Source organism: Peromyscus maniculatus, chromosome 4 (assembly GCF_049852395.1).
Source record: "Peromyscus maniculatus bairdii isolate BWxNUB_F1_BW_parent chromosome 4, HU_Pman_BW_mat_3.1, whole genome shotgun sequence".
Lineage (NCBI taxonomy): Eukaryota > Metazoa > Chordata > Mammalia > Rodentia > Cricetidae > Peromyscus > Peromyscus maniculatus.
This window is the reverse complement of record NC_134855.1, coordinates 159,243,020-159,264,373: the sequence shown is the minus strand read 5'-3', so window position 1 is coordinate 159,264,373 and position 21,354 is coordinate 159,243,020. Positions and strand designations below refer to the sequence as shown.

Genomic DNA, 21,354 nt, shown 5'->3' with positions numbered 1-21,354 from the left:
GAGGGAGAGGCAGGCAGAGCTCTGTGAGGTCAAGGTCAGCCTGATCTATATAGCATTTCCAGGCCATCCAGGGCTATATAATGAGACCCTGTCTCAAAAAAAAAAAAAAAAAAAAAAAAAAAAAAAAAAAAAAAAAAAAAAAAAGAAGAATGGAGGGAAGAGGAAATAATAATCACAGTTTAGTTTTCTAGAAGTCCAGGGATTCCCTAAGCTAGTTACTTTTTGTTGACCTTCACCTTGACCTCTGAGGCCAGTTGCCAATACCCTCCAGCATGAAGGGCTCACTATCCACATCTTGCCTTTCTGCATTGATGGCCAAGGACTATCCAAGGGCATAATACATGCTGAAACCTGACCCTAGATGAAGGTGATCCAGCCTTAGGAGGTTTGCATGTCATTCTAGGAAGGTGGTGAGGCTGTTCAGGAGTGAACACAAAGATGAGGGAGATGCTGAGCCCTGAGAGCCTGAGTAGGGATAGGGACAATGAGCTGACAAGTAAATACCTAAGAATGTCCAGGACAGACACCTCAGGATTGGGCTGAGTTAGCCCCAAAAGCCAAGAGCACCTTTGAATAACCAACTCAAACTCAATGGTCAGATGTCTGTCATCCCTCTGACCACCATCCACATCTCACTATTCTTAACCAGCTCATCTCCCAAAACATCCCTATCTTGTGCTTAAGAGAGCTCCCTCGTTCACAATTGTGAGGTCATTCACTGTCTCCTGCAGAGAGCTGCCCAGGACACATCATGCACAAAGGGCAGATGGAGGAAAGAGTGAGCATGCGGGGCAGTCAAAACTACCTTGGAAGCTGGTGCTGTTGGAGGAGGGGTATGTCAGAGGGAGATGAGCAGACAGCTGCAGAGACTTGGTAGGAGATTCTGGGCCTCTTGACACCATGGGTCATTCATTCTAGCTTTGGACTTGGAAAAGATACTTCAGTGTTTTATTTTACTTAAAATGTACTCTAGCAAGGAGTGGTGACACACAGAATTAAAGATAGGCAGAAGCAGACATATCTCTGTGAGTTCAAAGCTAGCCTGGTCTACATAGCAAGTTCCAGGCCAGCCAAGGCTATTTAGTGAGACCCTATCTCAAAAAAAAGTGTTCTAATAACCAGAAAAGCTGAAAAACTAGAATAGATTTAGGACAATTTTTAAGTCCATCATGTGGATTACAGTGTTCTAATAGAGGACTAAGGTTTTTGTACAACATACTTCTGGAAACTTGGGAGAGAATGTGTGCTTCATCCCTGCCCAGAGAAGGGGCTGGAGTAGATTTGGAGTAAAAGGGTAGCATAAATTGCCCATCCCACATCCTTCCTCACTTGACAGTATCTTATTCACTCCATTGAGGGTAAAATGAAATACAATGGTTTGCCTTGTTTTTGGCTCTCCTTGTGGCAGCCAAAAGGGATACTGACTTGTTCCCTGACAGTAGTGTTAACCTGTGCAGGCCCAAGTCTGGATCTACCACCAGGGCAGGGAAGGGGGCACTCCACTTAGAATTTATAAGCATCCTTCAAGCACCAGCCTTACTTTCTTCTTCATAAAACTCCAATAGGGACCCTCAGAGTCCTGATCCCATTACTGTCCACCATTATGTTTACCTTTCCTTTTGTATATGAGTTCTAAGCCTCCAGGTCAGCTCATAGCCACAGAACAATGTAGAAGTTCCTTAGAAGCCCTCTATATATTCTACTTTGTATTATCTGAATCTCTGTGATTAAACTATGTGCCCATGCCCCTGTATCCCACTGGGAGTCATCATAGTAACTCCTGGTTCCTTGCAGTGACAGTTCTGTTCCCCTTTGGGGGATATCCCACTGTGTATCTGACACTCTCCTCACAATCTTTCCACCAATTATTCAGTCTGCTTACAATTAAGTATACCAGCCATCTCCTGTGGTATAGAAATTTCACCACCCATGGGGCATTATTCAGTAAATGCCTCAGGAAGGGGTGTCTTTTGACAGTTCTAAACATGAAATCTGGCTCGCTCCAATCCCCAAATAAGAAATTATAACCACCTATTAGGCTACCTAGTAAAGCAGCCATATCTGTTTCAAATTTCATAAAAGAAATTTCTTTCTTTGTCTCTTCTTTGAGACATAGTCTTGTTATATGGTTCAAGCTGGACTTGAACTATTGGCCATCCTACTTTATCCTTCCAAGTGCTGGGATTACAAGGGTACCTAGTTTTAAGTAGAATTTGTATCTCTCCAGGGCATAATTCAACAACATCAAGTCAGACAGCTAGAAAGGAGAGTCACCTCCCTCACTGAAGGTACTTCTTTTAAATTGTCCTTACCAAAGACCCTTGTTCCATAACTCTAGTTGTCCACTAAGTAGTGTGTGCCTTGGGACCAAAGGTTTTGTTCTCAGATCCAGAAGTGATTCAAGGATCACCATCTGTGCCTAAAATACCAACACATGGTATCTGCTAACATTCCAACACAGGCCTTCTCTGACAGCCCTACATGGTCCTGAGCTATCCAACTACCTGAACTATGCTGAACTTGGAGGGTGAGCACACCACTGGTCTTATTATGTGGGCCACTCCTTGGTCTTCCCAGTTGGTTCCTCATCTTACTCGCATCCCATCTTAGGTCACTAGCCCCAGCTATCCCTCTTAGTCTCCTCAGTTCTGGGCCATCGATCCTTTTACATCCTCCCTCCTCTCCTGACCTATTCCTCATCTTAGTTTTTTGTTCCTTTCTTTCTTTTGAGACAGAATCTCACCATGTAATGGCTGTCTTGGAACTCACTATGTAGTTCTAACTGGCTGGCCTTGAACTCACAGAGATGTGTCCAAAGTAAGGATATTGGCATAAAGATGATACAGTTATGAAGCTTTAGTGCTACTAAGAAGGCTTGAGTGTCCTCCAAGCTCATTACCAGCACCTGCATTCTGAACAGTCACATGTAGTTCATAGCAGGCTCAAACCCTCCGAGCATGCTGTGCCTGGGCTGTGGGGAAACTAGAGACCTACTCCACTCTGACCAAGGAACAACTGAAAATACTTTGCTCAAAGCCTAGGTCAGGGCACTTTCATGGTCACATGATCTGACTCCTGTGCCACTTGAGGAGTCCTTTGGGCTAGGGTAGGGTAAAGCAGGAAAGGTCAAAAATTCAGTGATGGAGATAAATGATATTTTACCATAATATTTAAGACATCAACAATATAAAAGATCCAGAAAAAACAAAATGTCACAATTAAATATAGAGAAAAGATACATATTTAATATGGATCTTCAACATGCTGATAACAAAACTGAACTGAGTGGGAGTACTTAGCAAAGGGACTGTAATAGACATGTTAAAACGTACATTTCCACCACCAGACACAAAGGAAAGATAGTGTATTCTAATAGTAAAATACAAGCACCCTCAGCTCCCATCCTGCCTTGAACTGCATGGTCTTTGATATCTGGGCTGTCCCTATGCTGGCTGCCATGCCTAGGTGTTGGCTGAGACACTCAAGGCGAAACCTCAACATGTCAGATAAGAAGTTAGCATTTGGGGGCTGGAGAAATGGCTTAGTGGTTAAGAGCACTGGCTGCTCCTCTGGAGGACCCAGATTCAATTCCCAGCACCCACATGGCAGCTGTGGGTTACAACTATCTGTAACTCCAGTTCCAGGGGGTCCATGGTACCAAGCATTCACATGATGCACATATATATGCATGCAGGAAAAATACTCAAACACATAGAACAAAATAATTAAAATAAAATGGAAGTTGACATCTGGACACTAGAGAGGTGGCTCAGTGGTTAACAGCACTTATTACTCTTACAGAGGACCCAGGTTCAGTTTCCAGTACTCACTTCATGGCTCACAACCATCTGTAACTCCAGTTCTAGGGGATCCAATGCCCTCTTCTAACTTCTGCAAGTACCAGGCATGCACATAGTACACATGCATACATGCAGGCAAAACATTCACAGGCATAAACTAAGTACATCTAGAATATTTCTTAAAGAGGTTAGCATCTGCCCTCCAGGTATGGATGTCCCATGCTTCTTTCTACCTTGACTCCCAGTTTTGATGCCACCTGCTCTGGAGAGCTGGTCTTAGACAGAGCAAGTCAGTGGGAAGTTGTAGAATTAGGAGGTTGGTGGCCAAAACTATGGTCATAAACATAGACACTATCCCCAAGCTCAGGAGTGTCCCTGAGAAGCAGGGACCCTGTGTCACATCTATCATGCTTTCTGAGCAGGCATGAGGAGGAGTGCATCATCTTCCACACTTATGAAGATAAAAATAAAAGATTAGCAGACCTAATAGATCCCTGCATCAGAATTCACTATCAAACCCTGGAGACTCTGAGCTCACCCAGGCCCAGAAAGGGAAAATGAATAACAGGTGCCAACATACATGACAGAGCCCAAGTATGAACACACAAGTTGGGAAGCTGGCTGAAAGGTGGGAATCTATCATCATATGAAGTTTTATCTGTTCAGTCATTCTTTTTCCTCTAACTAAAAAAAAAAAAAAAAAAATGACTAGGTGACCTTGGTCCCCATCTAGACTCTGAAGCACCCATGGACAAGCTCTTACCTTGTTATATCTGCACAGGAAATGTTTCTCAGTTCTGCAGCTGCTGGTCTTGTCTTCCTGTGTCCACCTCTGGGTCAGAAGTTTGCCCCGGAACTCATTTTCTGAGGGTTTAAAAGAACAGAGGTTCAGAAAAGGGAACTCTAACAAATGTCAGCCAGGAAGACCCAAGAAGAGAAAGAGAAAAATCCAGGATACTTTTTTTTTCTTTTTCCTTTTATTTTATTTTACAATACCATTCAGTTCTACATATCAGCCATGGGTTCCCCTGTTCTCCCCCTCCCACCCCCTCCCCTTCCCCCTAGCCCACCCCCCATTCCCACCTCCTCCAGGGCAAAGCCTCCCCCGAGGACTGCGATCAACCTGGTAGACTCAGTCCAGGCAGGTCCAGTCCCCTCCTCCCAGACTGAGCCAAGAGTCCCTGCATAAGCCCCAGGTTTCAAACAGCCAACTCATGCAATGAGCACAGGACTCGGTCCCACTGCCTAGATGCCTCCCAAACAGATCAAGCCAATCAACTGTCTCGCCTATTCAGAGAGCCTGATCCAGCTGGGGGCCCCTCAGCCTTTGGTTCATAGTTCATGTGTTTCCATTCGTTTGGCTATTTTTTTTTTTTCAGTAATTGAGTAAAACCAAAATTTATTATAAGCCACAGTCGTCCTAGGGACCTCCATGCTATATATATAGCCTCCATGGTTCTATGGGTTGTGGTCTGATTGTTCTTTATTTTATATCTAGAATCCACTTATGAGTGAGTACATACCATGACTGTCTTTCTGGGTTTGGGTTACCTCACTCAGGATGATTTTTTTCTAGTTCCATAGGATACTTTTTTAACATAGCATTTATACAGTCTCTGGAATCTATCAGAAAGACAAACAAATTCATGGCTCATGGTTGTTCCAGGGAAAAAAAGAAACCCTTATACTTTGGACACAGAGGTTCTACACTGTGGTCTCACCTCTGATGGCTACTTTGCACATGTGTCACAAAGTATAGACATCCATATACATGGCTATTCCAAGCAAGAGCACTAGCGTGAATCATATGAGACCTACCTTGAAAAAAAAGCTGGCATTGAGGAATTTTGAAAATTAGCTGACCAATGAATGAGTGATTGGTCAATATAACTGCATCTATTATTATCCCAAAAGAATGTGCAACTCAGATCCATTTGCTTAATAAACACACATTATGTCATTCAACTTCTCAAGAGCATGCTGACTTGCTGACTGAGGAAAGTGAATCCCTCCACTGGGCCTGATCAGCTCTGATAAAATTGCCTCTCACAAGAAGCCCTGGGCCCCATCAGCCTTCATTGCTTGTTTTTGGTGTCTTTTCTCCTCCTGGTTTCTACTTCTCTCCAAGGCAATGACTACAGTTAATATTTAATTCTCATAATTCACATTAATTCACACATCTAAGCAGAAGCTGAATACATCAGCTGGACATGACAAAGAAATGCATTGTGTACCTATTCTCCGAACGTCATTCCCTGTCTCCATGACAACCTGCTTTCTATGCTGTAGAGTTTCAAAGGAAGATCATTAGTAACCAGCAATAAAAACAGGAAATGAATATTTCTACATTCTTCTTTCTTCTCCTTGGAAGTATGTTTAGATTTAGCTAAATGCAGATCAAGTACATGTTATTATAAACATTATCTTCCCCACCATATTTTCAGTGGAGTGCATACCCAATGCTGTTTTCATTCAGAATTATAGCTCTTGGCCCCAGTAACCCTGTATTTTAGCCAGAGCACCCTCTTTTTTCTTGTAAATATCTCCATCCCCTTAAAGAATTCAGATTCCCTTCATGAGCCAAGACAAAGAAGGAATTAGATGTAGCTGCCAAAGGTACAGGTCTTCAAAGGAACAGTGAGCTATAGGACTTGGCACATCTTGCATATATCTACCATATGCCTTCCTCTCCTTGAACTGTGAGTTCATATATGGAAATGCTGAGGACCTCCAATGCTCTATATGATGAGAGATAAGCAGTGTGCTGCACTTCTCCAACCTCATCTTTTCTAAGAATTTGGAAATCAGCCCTTTGAAATTCTCCACCACCTTTAGCCCAAGAACTACTACTGTTTTAAGTCAACCTGAGACAACACATCTGCACAGCAAAGTACCAAGATCTTAAAATCATCCATACCCTAAAGGGTGGTTCTTATCTATCAGTGATAACAAAGCCAATAAGCATCTCAGAATAAGAACAGAATATAGGCCTTTCCTCACACCCCCTAGAGCAAACAGTTCAGCAAAATGCTGACACCCAAGTCAGAACTTCATATAAAAGAACCTGAAACCAGCATGACACAATTTGCTTCCTTTGTCCAGGAAGTTTCTTGCAACAATAAGTCAGAAGTGTGAGGTTATGCTATGGTCCCTTTATCCACACTGGGACCTACATATGGCCAGGTCCTGCCCTATGATATGCCCTTAGTCTACTGTCTAGACTCTGTAAAATCCATACCCCACACTAAGTTGAACAGCATGCAGGACCAATCAGTCCGAGAAGAACCCTGCCCAAGAGTGTGGAGATCAGCAGTTATGCTTTCCACAGATTCACAGTGGTACCATCAAGCCCATAGCTCATGCTGATCTGACCCTAGGGTCACCTTGCCCTCTAATACTTAACACCTTTGTACATAAAGTGGAAGTAGTTACTTGGAGACTGAGAAACATTTGGAGGAGCCCTTAGTGATGCTTGAGGGAAGCATTGGTATTGGCACCATCATAACGGTTACCATCAGAAGATGACTGAGGAAGAGGTTTTGATCAAACAAAACCATTTTGGGGATTCTCAGGTCTCTGGTGAGCTTATTTGAATCCTATCTCTCTATATAAACAGCCTCCATATCAGAGAACACATTGCTCAGAAAACAGCACGCTGTGGCCGAGGTAGGGTGTTGATTGTAATCTCTGTTGGAGACCTTGAGCTCTCCATGCTGACCACGACCTCTGTGTTTGTCCCACAGCGATCTCAGATCCACAGTTACAGGATTCTGTGGAACAAACAAACTCAGCAAAGCAATCAGGGCCTGCTTAGCCTGAGCCACAAGGAAGGCAGTTATCCTTCACAAGACCAAGACTCCCATACAAGCTAGGAGGTCAGAACACAAACACAGCCCAGTTATCCTCTAGATGATAAAAACTGTTCTCTCTCCATGAAAACCTTCTGCTCAGCTGTATTGTAGACCCAGACCTGGGAGCATCATTCCTGGGAAGAGCACAAAAACTAACCTGCTGCTTCCTGTCTCAGGTTTTGGACCCTGGTACCCCACTGTACAGCCTCATGGAAGATAGGACCTCTTTGATTTTTCTTGGATCACCTTGACTCAAGACAAGTCACCTGCGGAGCTTGTTCCTCTGAGGACCACAACAGATTTACTGGGGGAACCTACTAAGGGAACCTTCTCTTTAAGGAAACCCCTTTGGCCCTTCCATCTCCTGTTGGAGGGCTTGGTTCCCAGCTGAGTACATCAGTCCATCTGACTATTGACTGGGGGATCCTAGTAGTATCATTGCCACCCATTCCTCTGAAGCATTGAACCTTTTTTCCCCCCACTCTTCAGCAGGCTGAGGCAGAATGTGTAAAGCACAGTTGGTCTGTACCTCACTCCTTTCCCTGTTACACTCTTCCCAAACAGAGACTGTGTGCCTCCAAAGACATGTGATGCTCCTGCATGGCCAGCCTCTCCTGGTCTCCCAGACAGACTTCAGAAGCCCTCTTCTATCCCCCTCTCTCTCTGTCCACAAAATCTGCTGCTGCTCATGTGACCAAAGCTTTCTGGATCTCAATGGGATTGCTTCTGATCTCTCCAGATGTATTTTATGTATGTTTGTTTTTGTTAGTTTGTTTGCAAAAATAAAAAAAATGAATATAAAATTCACATGGCAATTCAGGGAATATAGAGTGGCCAAAACAAAATTTTAAAGAACAAAGTTGGAGACCTCATACTTCTCTGTTTCAAAACTTACCATAAGACTAGATTTAACAAGATAATAGAGTCCGAGTATCCACACAAAAAGGACATGCAGATAAATGAGATAGACTCAAAGGAACAAAAGTAAACTTTGTATTTTTATCAACATATATTCAACAATGGCACTTGAACCATTTAGTGGGAAGAATAATCTTTTTTAACAAATGTACTGAGACAACTGGTATCCAATAGAATGAAGCTAGATGTTATACAGTGCAAAAAAAAAAATGCAACTCACAATATATCACAGATCTATCTATAATACTAAAATTTTTAGAAAACCCTCTTGACTTTGGATTAGACAATGGTTTATTTATTGTATACAACACTAAAGTAATAAACCAAAATCGTGCATGGCGGCACATGCTTATATCCTAACACTGTGAAGGCTGAGGCAGGAAAATCACAAGTTCAAGACCATCTTGGACAGCATAGGAAAATCAAGTCTCAAAAAAATATATATATAGGTCTGAAGAGATGACTCAGTGGTTAAGATTACTTGCTATTCTTGCAAAGTATCTGGGTTCCATTTCCAGCATCCACATGGCAGCTAACAACCATCTGTAACTTCAGTGCCAGAGGATCTGATGTCCTCTTCTGGCCTCTTTAAGCACTGCATGCACCAGCTGCACAGACACATGCAGACAAAACATCCATACATATAAAATAAAAATAAATAAAATTTTAATTGATATATATTGGACTTTTTATGGCTAGTTTTTTGTCAACTTGACATAAGCTAGTGTTATCTGAGAGGAGGGAACCACAATCAAGAAGATGCCTCCATAAGACTCGCCTGTAGGCAAGCCTGTGGAACAGTCACTTAATTAGTGATTGATGTGCAAGGGTCCAGACCATTGTGCAAGGGGCCACTTCTGGACAGGTGGTACTGGGGTATATAAAAAAGCAGACTGAGCAAACCATGGGAAGCAAGCCAGTATGCAGCACTCTTCCATGGCCTCTGTTTCGGTTCTTGTCTCCTGGTTCCTGTTTTGGGTTTCTGCCCTGATTTCTCTCAGTGATGTGATATAACCTGAAGTGTTGTAAGATGAAACAAACCCTTTTCTTCCCAAGCTGCTTTTGGTCATGGTGTTTTATCACAACAACAACAAAAAAAAAACCAAAACAAAACAAAAAACTCTAACTGAAATAAGTTTAATCAATGTTTGTCTTCAAATAATATTGTCAAAAAAAATTCTCCTAGACTGCAAGAAGATGCTTACAAATCACATATTTGATAAAGGATTTGTGCTGAAAATAAAAAACTCTTACAACTCTTTAATAAGACAAATGAACTACTTAAATATTCAAAGAATTTGAAAAGACATTTCTCCAAAGACTCTATAAATGGATAATAAACATATAAAAAGACCTCAGCATTGAGTCATAAATTAAATGCAAATCAACTATGAGGATATCACTTCATTCTCACTAAGATGGTTAGAACAAATTTAAAACCAGACAAGTATAAGTTATGATCTGTAGAAACTGGAATCTCCATTGTTGCTGATGGACATGTAACATAGCAGTCACTTTGAAAATATTCTGGTAATTCTCAAGGCATTTTTTTAAGATTTATTTTTTATTTTATGTGTATGAGTATTTTACCTGCATGTATATCTGTGCACCGTGTACATGCCTGGTGCCCACAGAGTTCAGAAGAGTGCATCAGATTCCCTGGAACTTGAGTTAGGAATGGTTGTAAGCTACCATATGAGTTCTAGGGACCTAACCCAGGTCCTTTGCAAGAGTAACAAGTGCTCTAAATTACTGAGCCATCTCTCCAACTCCAATTATCAAGATGTAAAATATATTACCATCTAACCCAACAATTCTATTCCTAGATATCTGTGGTGGTTTGACTAAGAATAACCACCGGAGGCTCATAGATTTGAATGCTTAGTCACCAGAGAGTGGCACTATTTGAAAGGATTAGAAAGATTAAGAGATATGGCATTGTTGAAGGAAATGTGTCACTGGGGTGGGCTTTGAGGTTTCAAAAGTCCATGCCAGGCCTAGGCCCTCCCTCTTTGCCTACAGATTAGGATGTAGCTCTCAGCTACTACTCTAGCACCTAATTTCATGTCACCATACTCCTTGCCATGATAATAATGGGCTTAACCTCTAAAACTGCAAGTAAACTTCAAATTAAATGTTTTCTTTCATAAGAGTTGCCTTGGTCATGGTGTCTTTTCACAACAATAGAACAGTGACAAAGACAATATCTACCCAAGAGAAATGAATAATGCAAAATACGATCACATGGCATTTGTCAATAAAAAAGAATGGTGTGCTCATATACTCTACAAGTAGACAAATCTTTAAAAAATGATCACTAAAAGAAGTCAGACACAACAAACACATGTCCAGAATAGGCAAGTCCATAGTATCAGAAAAGACCCATAGTGGCCTGGGACTAAGAGGAGAGATACAAGCAGGAATAAACTGCTTATGGTAAAAGGTTTCTCTTTGGGATAATAAAAGTGTTCTAAAATTAGATTGTGGTGATGGATGCACAACTCTATAAATCTGCTAATATCACTGATTTAAATAGGTCTAATAAGTGAACTGGAGTTACACGAAATTACATTTCAGGCCAGGCATTGTGGCACACACCTTTGATCCCAGCACTCAGGAGGCAGAGGGAGGCAGATCTCTGAGTTTGAGGTCAGCCTGGTCTACAGAGTGACTTCCAGGACAGCCAGGACTACACCAAGAAATCCTTTCTAGAAAAACAAAAACAAAATTATATTCTAATAAAACTGCCATTTAAAAAAAAAGTCAGTGATGCATACAAGTGTCCCAAGCAGGACTTGCACACACATATACAATCTCAGAGTAGACTCACAACAGGAGACAGGCTTGTAAACACTGGCTTTCTACCTGGTCAGGGGAGGAAGACACCATTTACAGAGTCTTATGTGCTGCCACACCCCTGAGAGTAAAAGATATGGAAGGAACTCATTCCAGCACCTTACAGAGTGAACTTAAAAGATAGGGTAGAGATTCAAATTTCAGTATGAGGCTGCCTAAGGGAGAAGATTCTAGATTCACTTCAGTAGAATTATTGAGTGGATGTTTACATCAAAAAATAATATTCTGGGTGCTGGAGAGACAGTTTAGTGGTTAAAATCTCTTGCTGATCTTACAAAGGACCCAGGTTCAGTTCTCAGTACCCACATGGAAGTTCATAGTCATCCCTAACTCCTGTTACAGGTGGGTCTAAAATCCTCTTCTGGCCTCTGCAGGCACCAGACATGTACATGGGGCACATACATACAAGCTTACACATAAAAAAAAAAAATAAATCTTTTTTTTTTTTTAAAAAATAGCATTGTGACAATAGGAACTGCCCAGAAGAGATAAACTTCCTCTCATAGGTGTGTGAGTCCCAGGTCTTGAAGACATGCCAACAACTTGTGGGCTACCTCTGTGGGCTGCTGTACAATGCAAAAGTTCCAGCATGCCACCTTTGTTTTTCTATCCTAGGCCTGAGAACTTATGTCCAGATTCATCTTAATCCATAATAACCCAGGGAATGCTGGACTAGGGATTCAGGGAAAAGATGATTATATAGAAGTGCTGTGGACTGGGCCATAGAGAACAGGTAAAGCCTGACTATCCTGTTCCTTGCCCAGGGACAGTTGTAGCTCCATGCAGTCAACATGAGCCAAGGGAGACAGCTGCTTCTGCAAGCCAGGAAGTCCCATGACCCAGATAGTTACAGATGAGATGCTCTTCTGTTTCTGCCAAAGCAGTGTCAGGGTACATCAGTAGTTAATCTGTATCTGAGCAGAAGGTTGGACAATCATGCCTGATGATAAACAAGGCATACAGCAGTATCCCTGCACCTGCCTATGCAGTCCCTGCCTGAAGTCCCAAGCCATTCTTAAGTTGTTCTGCAGAGCAAGGCTGGGCAGCTGAACCCTAGAGTTAGGTATAAGCTTATATCTTGCTGTTCTAAAGGTGAAAAACTTCCTACCTTTTATCTCAATCCTTCATCTTCCTCTTTAAGGTTAAGGCACAGCAGGAAAAATCAAATAAAATAATAAATAATATAAAGGCCACAAAGCTGGCCACAGCTCACTTTAGACTTTGGGAACAACTCCCTGGGGCCCTAAGAAGACAAGACCCTAGAGATAATGACCTAACCCTACCATTTTACCGTGGGCTACTAAGTTGAACCCAGCACTGGGGCCACAGGCTAGCATCTATTCTCTAGCACAATGCTCCAAGAAAGGAAAACAATGGTGGAGGTAAGGAGCATGCACTGGCCAATTAGGAATGACCTGAGCATTAAAGGAAGGCTGATGAAATTATACATATGCCGATAAAAATTAACAAACTGAGGGGTCTGGAGAGGTGGCTGCATGGGTGGATTAGTGGTTAAGAGCACTGGCTGCTCTTCCAGAGATCCTGAGTTCAATTCCCAGAACTCACATGTTTGTTCACAACCGTCTATAATTGTAGTCCCAGAGGATCTGATACCCTCTTCTAGTGTCCAGATGTACATGCAAATAAAACACTCATATTCATAAAAACATATAAAGTAATAAATCTTTAAAAACAAAATGACAAAAATTAACAAACTGAGAGTCTAAGGGAAGAGGATGCCTCCACAGTGTCTAAAAACTAATTAATTATAGAGGGAAAAGAGTGACATTGGGGACCCACTGGAATGTCCCATCTGAATTGAGTATAAAGTTGGCATGTCAGAACAAGGAACATGAGAGTCAGGCAAAGAAAAAAGAATTTCACTTTGGTGTTCTCATGTAACCTAAGTTTAATCACAGGCAATGTCAAACAAACCCAAATTGAAGGGCATTCTTCCAGTGTTCTTCAGAAGGCTCATTATCATGAAAGACTTACTGTGGAAGTCATTCCTATTTCAGACTGACCAAGGTAAGACAATAGGATCCAGCATACTCCTCAAGGATCTGAACACTAAGCCAGCAAAGACAACAGGGTCTTCCCTGAAAGATACACCTGCCAGCATCCCTAGCAGCATACTCTCAAGGGGGTCAGAAGAAATGGTTTTGTTCTATACTTGAAACATTTCTATGGGTTTGAAATTGTTTCAAAAAACCTAAAAATTTAAATAACATGGATAAGAAAAAATAATTTAAGTTACAAGTGATCAGCAGAGTCCTCTGTGAAGAAGTAAAACTGAAGCAGGACAAGAGGGGAGTCTTTAGGCACAACCCAACCCCTTAAGCACCTGCCCTCTGTGGAGGCCCTTCTTTGCCCCTCCCCCTGCATTGGCCTCTAACTCACAAATCTGCACAGGCCCAACTCCTCTGGTCTTTTTTGAATTGCTGCTTGGAACTCTGCTTCTGGTCTAGTGAAAATCCAGAAACCACACCCAGACTGGAAAGTATGGTAACCTGAAAGTGTAAGAGAAGGATGGGGTCCTAGAAACTAAGGATTTCCTGGAGGTTGCCTGGCTGCTTCCAACCACACAAACGCTTTTGGGCCCTTGTCTCCCTGCCATCCATCCTGGAGCCCCTGAAGCTCCAAAACTGCAACCCTTTCCTCTCCAACCCTTCCAACCCTGGAAGAATACAGTTATAATAGATGTTTCTGGTTCTAACCTTGGTAGGTAGGAGCAGACAGATCCAGGGACAAAATAGCTTCTAGCAGGAAACAAACAGGGCTGAGAGGGAAACCAGGGCAAGTTTTGCTTTTTCTTTTCTGACTTTTTTTTTTAATAAAACTGGAATCCAAAGAGAGGAATGAAGACTTGCTGAGTGGCGCAGACAGACCTGCTTTTGCTGAGTTCAGGTGAAAAACGAGAGAAGAGAGAGGTGGGAGCAGGGGAGTCGGGAATTCTATAGCTTTGCACATTTCTCTCATTATTTTGCTTCTAAATCAGCCTCTCTGGTACTTTCTCTATTCAATAAAAGCCAAATGCAAGCCATGTCCCCTAATCTCTCCAACAGCAGCTCACTGCTGAGAAAATAATACAGATGTAACTTCCAACATCACACACTTTCTTTTTCATTTATATGCAAATAGTGACCTTTCACCCAGGCTGTCTGAAAGAAGTGTTTCCTTAAAAATGCAAATAGCATGTTGCAGACAGTTACTATGGCTGAGTCTTTCTTATATTATTATCATTATTTCTTTTAACCTTACCAATGCTGCAAAAACAACAGCTAAACAGCTCTGCAGTAATAATGACTTTTCAAACCTAATCACAGTACTGGCTTTTCAGGCGGCATGTCATTGGAGGCTGCCAGCAGAAAAGAAGGATGTCCAACCTAGGCAGCAGTGTTCCAAATAGACAGTGTCACACTGCTTTTACCCATCAGTGGCTGTGATAGTGGTACGGCCACGTGGCCAGGTCTCAGCCCCAACAAAGTGCCTAGACACCAGTAGGACTATTCTGATGCACTCAGTCTCAAGCAGAGCTCCACACTCAGCCCTGACCTGCACTGGGCTGCAGAGAACTCAAGATGCTCTTGGAGCCTCAACCGTCACCATGCAAAAGCTACCCAGAACAGTAAAGGTGGAGATTCTAGAAAGAAGTGGCTCCCAAAAGCCACTTAGGGCAGCAGGAAATGTGCTAAAGAAGAAGCTAAGAAGAAGAGGAAACAAGCACAACCAACTTACTCAGAGGCACTTTAGAACTTATTCCTGATTGACACCTTGATCAGGCGAGGCTGTGGGTTGTGGACAACACCAGGGGAAATGCCTGCAGTTTCCCCTGAAGAGTTGGATAGGTTAGGAAAGCAGGTGGTAGATGGTCAGGCTGATAGCTAGTCTCACTGAGTCATGACCAGAAACACCTTTTCAAACCAAGTAAAAACAGACTTGCTATGTGAACTCTGAAGCCAAGTATAGGCCCTGCTCTTTTCTGCAGGACAGAGAGGCAGATTGAGTTCAGAACTACACGTGCTAGTGATATCTCAAAGGATTTCCTGGCTCTAAGATCAAATAGGCAGCTATATCTAAAATGGAATTCTTACCCAGGAATACCAGAGCAGTCTAGCTCAGAAAGGAGCAGGCTCTATCTCTTCTCTCCCTTGCCTTGAAGACCTAGGAGGTAATAGTTTTAAAAATAGCCTCATTTTCCTCCTTCCATCCCAGTTTCTCTAATTCTAAGACCTCTTCTCAAATTCAAATTTGGCTAAAGAAGTGCAAGCCCAGGCAGCTACATCGTGCCCACAGCCTTACCATCGTGCCCTAAAGTGACATCTCTACTGCAAATTTTTAGGCTTAGCACTATGGAAAGTGGGTAATAATTTTCCAAACAGGACACAAGTGCTCAGTACAGATGCCAACAGAAAGTTTTGGAGAAAACACAAATATGTCAAAACTTCCATTAGCCTTGTCTCTTGAGGAACTGACTGGCAAAGAGAATGATGTCCAGTATGAGGGGTTAACAATGAGTCTACCAGGTTCCTAAATCATAGCCCTCTGCACTAACTCTCAGCTCCCAAAACCTTCAAGGGTTCTATAAGAAAAGTTGAGTTCTAACTCTTGATCAATACCAGTTTGTGTTCATACCCATTCTACACAGTACTAAATACCACCACACTGGGGCCAGGCACACAAGCAACCTGACAACAACTCAAACCACATAGTACCCACATTCCTCTTCCTCATACCTGGGTCATATGTCATCATTCCCACCTTGCACAGCCATCTTGCTCAATGTGACCCTAGGTGGCCTCTGCATATTCACACTAACCTTCCACAAACCTGTCTACTTTCACTTTTATGGCACAGGCAATGTTCCCAGATCACAGTCCCACATGGACTCAATTCTCCCTGGATGCATCTATACAAACCCAAACCCAGCTCATCATTGCCTGTATACAAAACCATATTCTTGAAGATAAGGCAAGCTACTTTGCAGAGACTCTCAGAAGATCAGGGGTGTCATAAGACCCCAAGACTATATCTGACAAACTCTCCTGTTTCTAAAAGTGGGTCTAATACAGACCAAACAGATGTTCTGGCTGAGCAGATTAAAATGTTTTCTGAACCAGGCATGGTGGTATATGCCTTCAATCCCAGCACTCAGGAGGCAGAGATAAACAGATCTCTGTGACTTCAAGGTGTCTACATAGTGATTTCCAGGACAGCTAGGACTACATAGACCATGTCTCACAAAACCAAAAAAAAAAAAAAAAAAAAAAAAAAAAAAAAGGAGCTGGAGGGATGGCTCAGGAGTTAAGAGCACTGGCTGCTCTTCCAGAGGACTGGGATTCTATTCCCTGTACCCATATGGCAGCTTACAACTGTCCGTAGCTCCAAGACTAAAGGATCTGATGCCCTCTTCTGAATTCTACAAACTAGACATCCATGTGGAACATAGACATACAAGTAGGCAAAATATCCATACACATAAAACATTAAAAAAATAGTAAAATAAAATAAAATGTCTTCTGTACTCATTCATTACTTCTTATTAAAATAACATTGTTGTACTCATTACTTCTTATTAAAACAACATTGAATTTTTTTTTAATGAAAAAAAAGATGAAGCAATAGATGAAGTTGGTCTTCTTAGAAGAAAATCAGTCACTCCTAAAGGCATTAACTAAAAGAAGAGTTGAGTAAAAACTGCATTGCGTGGGTTCTAAGAACAGTAGCTTGACAAAAGCCTGAAATCAAACATTTTAATTCAAGTTTTATTTGGGTTTTTAAGTGGTATTTGGGGAAATTTAACATTATATGGAGAACACAAAGTATGCAAGAACCTAGAGTGATTGTAACAGACCCTTCCACCTGGACCCCTAGAAACTGCTCTCAGTTGAGCAGTAGACAGTCTGTGGAGTCTACAGAAAGCAGAAAATCTGGGGACAGCAACAGCAGCTACTCTCTTCCTTTCAGAGAAAGTCAGCATTTTTATTTCTTTTTTTTCTTTTTTGAAACAATGTCTCATATATCCTATACTCAAATTTACTATACAGTCAAGGATGACCGTGAATTTCTGATCTTCTTGTCTCTAGTTCCCAAGTACTGGGATGTATGCCACCATATCCAGTTTATGCAGTACTGAGGATCAAACCCAGGGCTTCATACATGATAGGCAAGCATTCTGACAATTGAGCCACAACCCTAGCCCTTCAATCTCCTAGCTTTTCCCACCCTCTGAGCTGGGCATCAAACCTAGGATATTGTACTTGCTAGGCAAGTGCTCTTCCACTGAGCTAAATCTTCCCCTCAAAAACCTCCTTATGCTGCCCTCAAAAAATGTTTTTCCTATAAATTCAGACTACAAAATTCCAGTTAAAATTATGTCTTAACCAATGAACTTTTGATTACTTGTGAATAAGTAAAATGAAAAGCAGAAAGGCAGTCCTAAGACAAGAAGGCTTCCAGCAATAGAGGCAAGAAAGAAGTATCTGCTCAGGGCTCCACAGAGAAAAGCCAACAAACAACAGCTCTGCACTGGTTTTCTAGGATTAGGATAACAGAGAGCAAGATACCTGAGTAATGTACCAGTGCCCAGAGTACCCATGAGCCAGGACCACCAGAAGCAGCCTCCTCTGCCACTCTCAACTCCCTGCCTCAGATCACTCTGGGTCTACTGTTGACCAAGATGTTCTGGCTGCTCTTGAACCCACCCCTACCTCCAGCCCAGGCAGTAGGATTGCTCTATCCTAAATAACCTATTTTTCCAAAGTATAGGTGCCCTTCACATGAATTTATCCAGGAAGGACTCATTCCCTAACAATCTGCTTGCTTCCAGTGAGCAGCTATTGGAAGCCTAATAGTTTCCTGGCACTTTGTCAGTCTGTAGGCACCTTGCCTATTGTGTTCACTCAGGGCTGGGTCATACAAACCAACATTCCAAGCAGTCCAGCTATTGCTGGGCTGGGCCATGCCAGATGTGGCCTGCTGAGTTCTGAGCCAATCTTTCTACATGGCTGGCATTAGCCTCCTCTACCCCATGCCACATGCTCACATACAATATCATCCTTACTATCTTCTGCACATTTGATAACCAGGACTAAAGGAGGATCAGAGTTCCAAATAGAGGCAGTGAGAGGTCCAGGCAGCACCAAGTTAACACTGAAACCAGTGTACAAGTCAGTGTCCACAGCAGTCAAGCCTGCACTTCCATGCCAGCACACCCTGCCAGTCTTTCCTGACATCTCTGAACACTCACAAGTGTTCAAGCAGAAGCTGTCACAATACCAACACAGAAAAACTTTGTAGTTCCAAAAGTGAGGAAGGTCTTCTCAGAGCAGGCTTTCATTATGAGTTTAAGACAATAGCATAAGATCTGGGGTTACCCTGAGGCTCACAGGCAACACCCTTAGTTGCTCTTCAAACAGAAGCAGTCCCCTGTCCTGGAGGAACTCCTAGGACTAAATCTGGGTTCTATAGTCCAAAGAGCATGGAAAGCTTGTTGATCCAGGATGAAAAGGCTAACATATTCTTGAACTCTTGAAGGATATTATTGCTCAGGCTTCTGAATCAACAAATTCCTTGAAGTCCAGCACCACCAAAGTGCCTGGGAATAAGGTATCCTTCCTTCCTTCCTTCCTTCCTTCCTTCCTTCCTTCCTTCCTTCCTTCCTTCCTTTCTTCCTTCCTTCCTTCCTACAAATGATTCCATGAAGCTGCTTCTTTCTTTTTTAAAGTAAACTGACTCAACCTGCCCTCTTCTGCACAAGGAACACAATTTGGGGAGGGGTAGGGCCATGTCTCAATTGACAGCAGCATCCCACTGGGTGCATAAGACTGTAATCTTTGCTTTCTGTTCTTTTGTTTATTGCTAGTTAACACAGCCATATGAATTAAGGTGATAATCACAGCCAAAGGCCAGTAGGAAGGAGTCCTAGTGGCAAGGAGCCTGGGGCTGAGGGGAGTCCCCACAACTTGCCAGGTAAGGGCCCAACACCCTACACTGTTGGCACCTCAGAGGAACTAGCATATCCCCTTAGTACCAATTAGAGGCTCCCCTCTCAAGTTTGCCTCAACACCTTCCTGTTTTTGTTCACTTGGCCACTAGCCTCAGAGATATCCTCAGGACCAGGATTTTTCTTTTTAAAACATTGGGATAATATTCATCCTTTCCCTCTCTCAAAATGACAATTAAATCATCACAGTCATTACTATTTTATTATTATTATTATTATTATTATTATTATTATTATTATTATTATTATTACAGCTACACAGTTTGATGCCTCAAGACAAAACACATGTAATCTTCAAGTCACTTCTCAGAAGCTTTATTTCAGAAATCAAGCAACCAACTTTATCAGAAAATGATGTCCACTGATTCAAAGGTGATGTTGAGACAAGCCTCTGTGACTCAAAGGAGCAGGCAATGAACAGCAACAGCACTGACATGCAAACTTCCCTATACTTGTTTATTTTCCTGATTCAAAAAGAATATAAATCTCATGAATAGAGCCAAGTCTATGCTTCCAGAACACACTTATGTATAATGCCATCACTATGTTCAAAGCTCAAACTGACTTCCTGTTTTTAAATATGAAAATACAGTTACACTGGCACAACAAACAACCATACACCCCAAACAAACAAAAACACGCAAGGAAGAGCTGAGAAGAACAGTAACACCAAACACTACCCATGGATCCCACAGACACATGCATCCTGGGTATTGCTCCTGAAGTTTGGAATGATGTGACAGGAAGACAAAATGCTCCCAGAATCATCTCTGCTAAGTACCTGGGATGTGTGTCCCACCAGAAACAGCCAAGCTCCAAGTCCCTGCTTCAGATATGATCTGCTTATGGGGTCAGCATCCTTCCTGGACACAGAGCTTCTGGGTCCTATGGCCCAGGCACATCTGTGTTCCTTTTCCAGAAATACAGATAAAGTTTCTTGTCTTGATCCACAATGTCCTCTGTCCCTAATGCCTTTTCTGTCTGGCATACAACATGTCCATGAGAATCTCAGAAATGCAGGAAGGACAGAGAAAGAAGAGGAACACAGAGCCCAGGCAGATCGGGAGAAGAAAGCCCTGTCCTTCAGAACAATTTAAAAAGACATCCCCCAACCTGCTTTTTCTGCAAAGAGAGCCTTCTTAGAAATCCTCTCTGCTCTAGCCCTCCCCGTCTCTGTCCAAGGGGAAAAGCTAAGCCCTGAGTATCTGCCTTTGTCAGCGAAAGAACATAACATTGACTTACCTTTCCCCACAGCTATTGTCTGTCCTCTTTCAAAATGACATCACGGAAAGCAATCATGAAATTTACATGGGGGGGTGTGGGGGGAGGACGGGGGAGGGGAAGGCAGCTGCCTCCCTCACCGCAGTCACGTGTGGGGAAGCCTGTGTGTGGGTTTCAATTAAATATCTTCTCCCCTCAGTGTGCGAACTCCTAAGCCAGCTAAAGGCGATGTCTCATTTACTTAATGACCGCTCTCATTAGCAGCGGTGGCACGGGCTGGCGGAGGAGGCTCCTTTGTAAATACGCTACCCATGAACCCTTGGGGCTCCAATATATCTGTTTACTCTCTGAGGTGAAATAAATTTACAGTATAACATCAGAAAGATGGATCTGCCAAATTGAAGGTGAGAGGTGCTCCAAACCAGTAGACTTCCCGTACACTGGTCAGAGCTTCACCAGTAGAAGATGCCCATATCTGCCTAAATAGATCTATAATCAATATGCAGCAAGATTGGGTTTTCTCAAATGTAAAACACACAAAAGATCAAGAAGCATTATGCCAACCATGTTCACTCCCCTCTTCTTTCTCTGCAAGTGGTTCAGTCCAATAATTCCTAATAGCAGCGACCGGAATGACAGATGCCCTGGGTTAGCATGGCTCTGGCGAAAGTGCTTTACAATATTTATTGGTGGTTAAGAATAC

At 42.4% G+C, this 21,354-nt stretch overlaps 1 protein-coding gene across 2 annotated transcripts in view; it reads right to left on the bottom strand.

The window, feature by feature from the left end:
• Myt1 (myelin transcription factor 1) overlaps positions 1-20,997 on the bottom strand; it is a 65,547-nt gene extending 44,550 nt beyond the window's left edge. The window contains exons 1-2 of one of the 2 annotated variants that reach the window (XM_006994576.4): positions 20,673-20,997; positions 4,564-4,664 (exon numbers count right to left, since the gene is read on the bottom strand). The gene's annotated coding sequence lies outside the window, so the exon portion shown is untranslated. Of the gene's footprint in view, positions 1-4,563; positions 4,665-20,672 lie in introns of those variants that run through there. The other variant, XM_076571461.1, reaches the window with a different exon arrangement.
• Between the last annotated feature and the right edge of the window lie 357 nt (positions 20,998-21,354).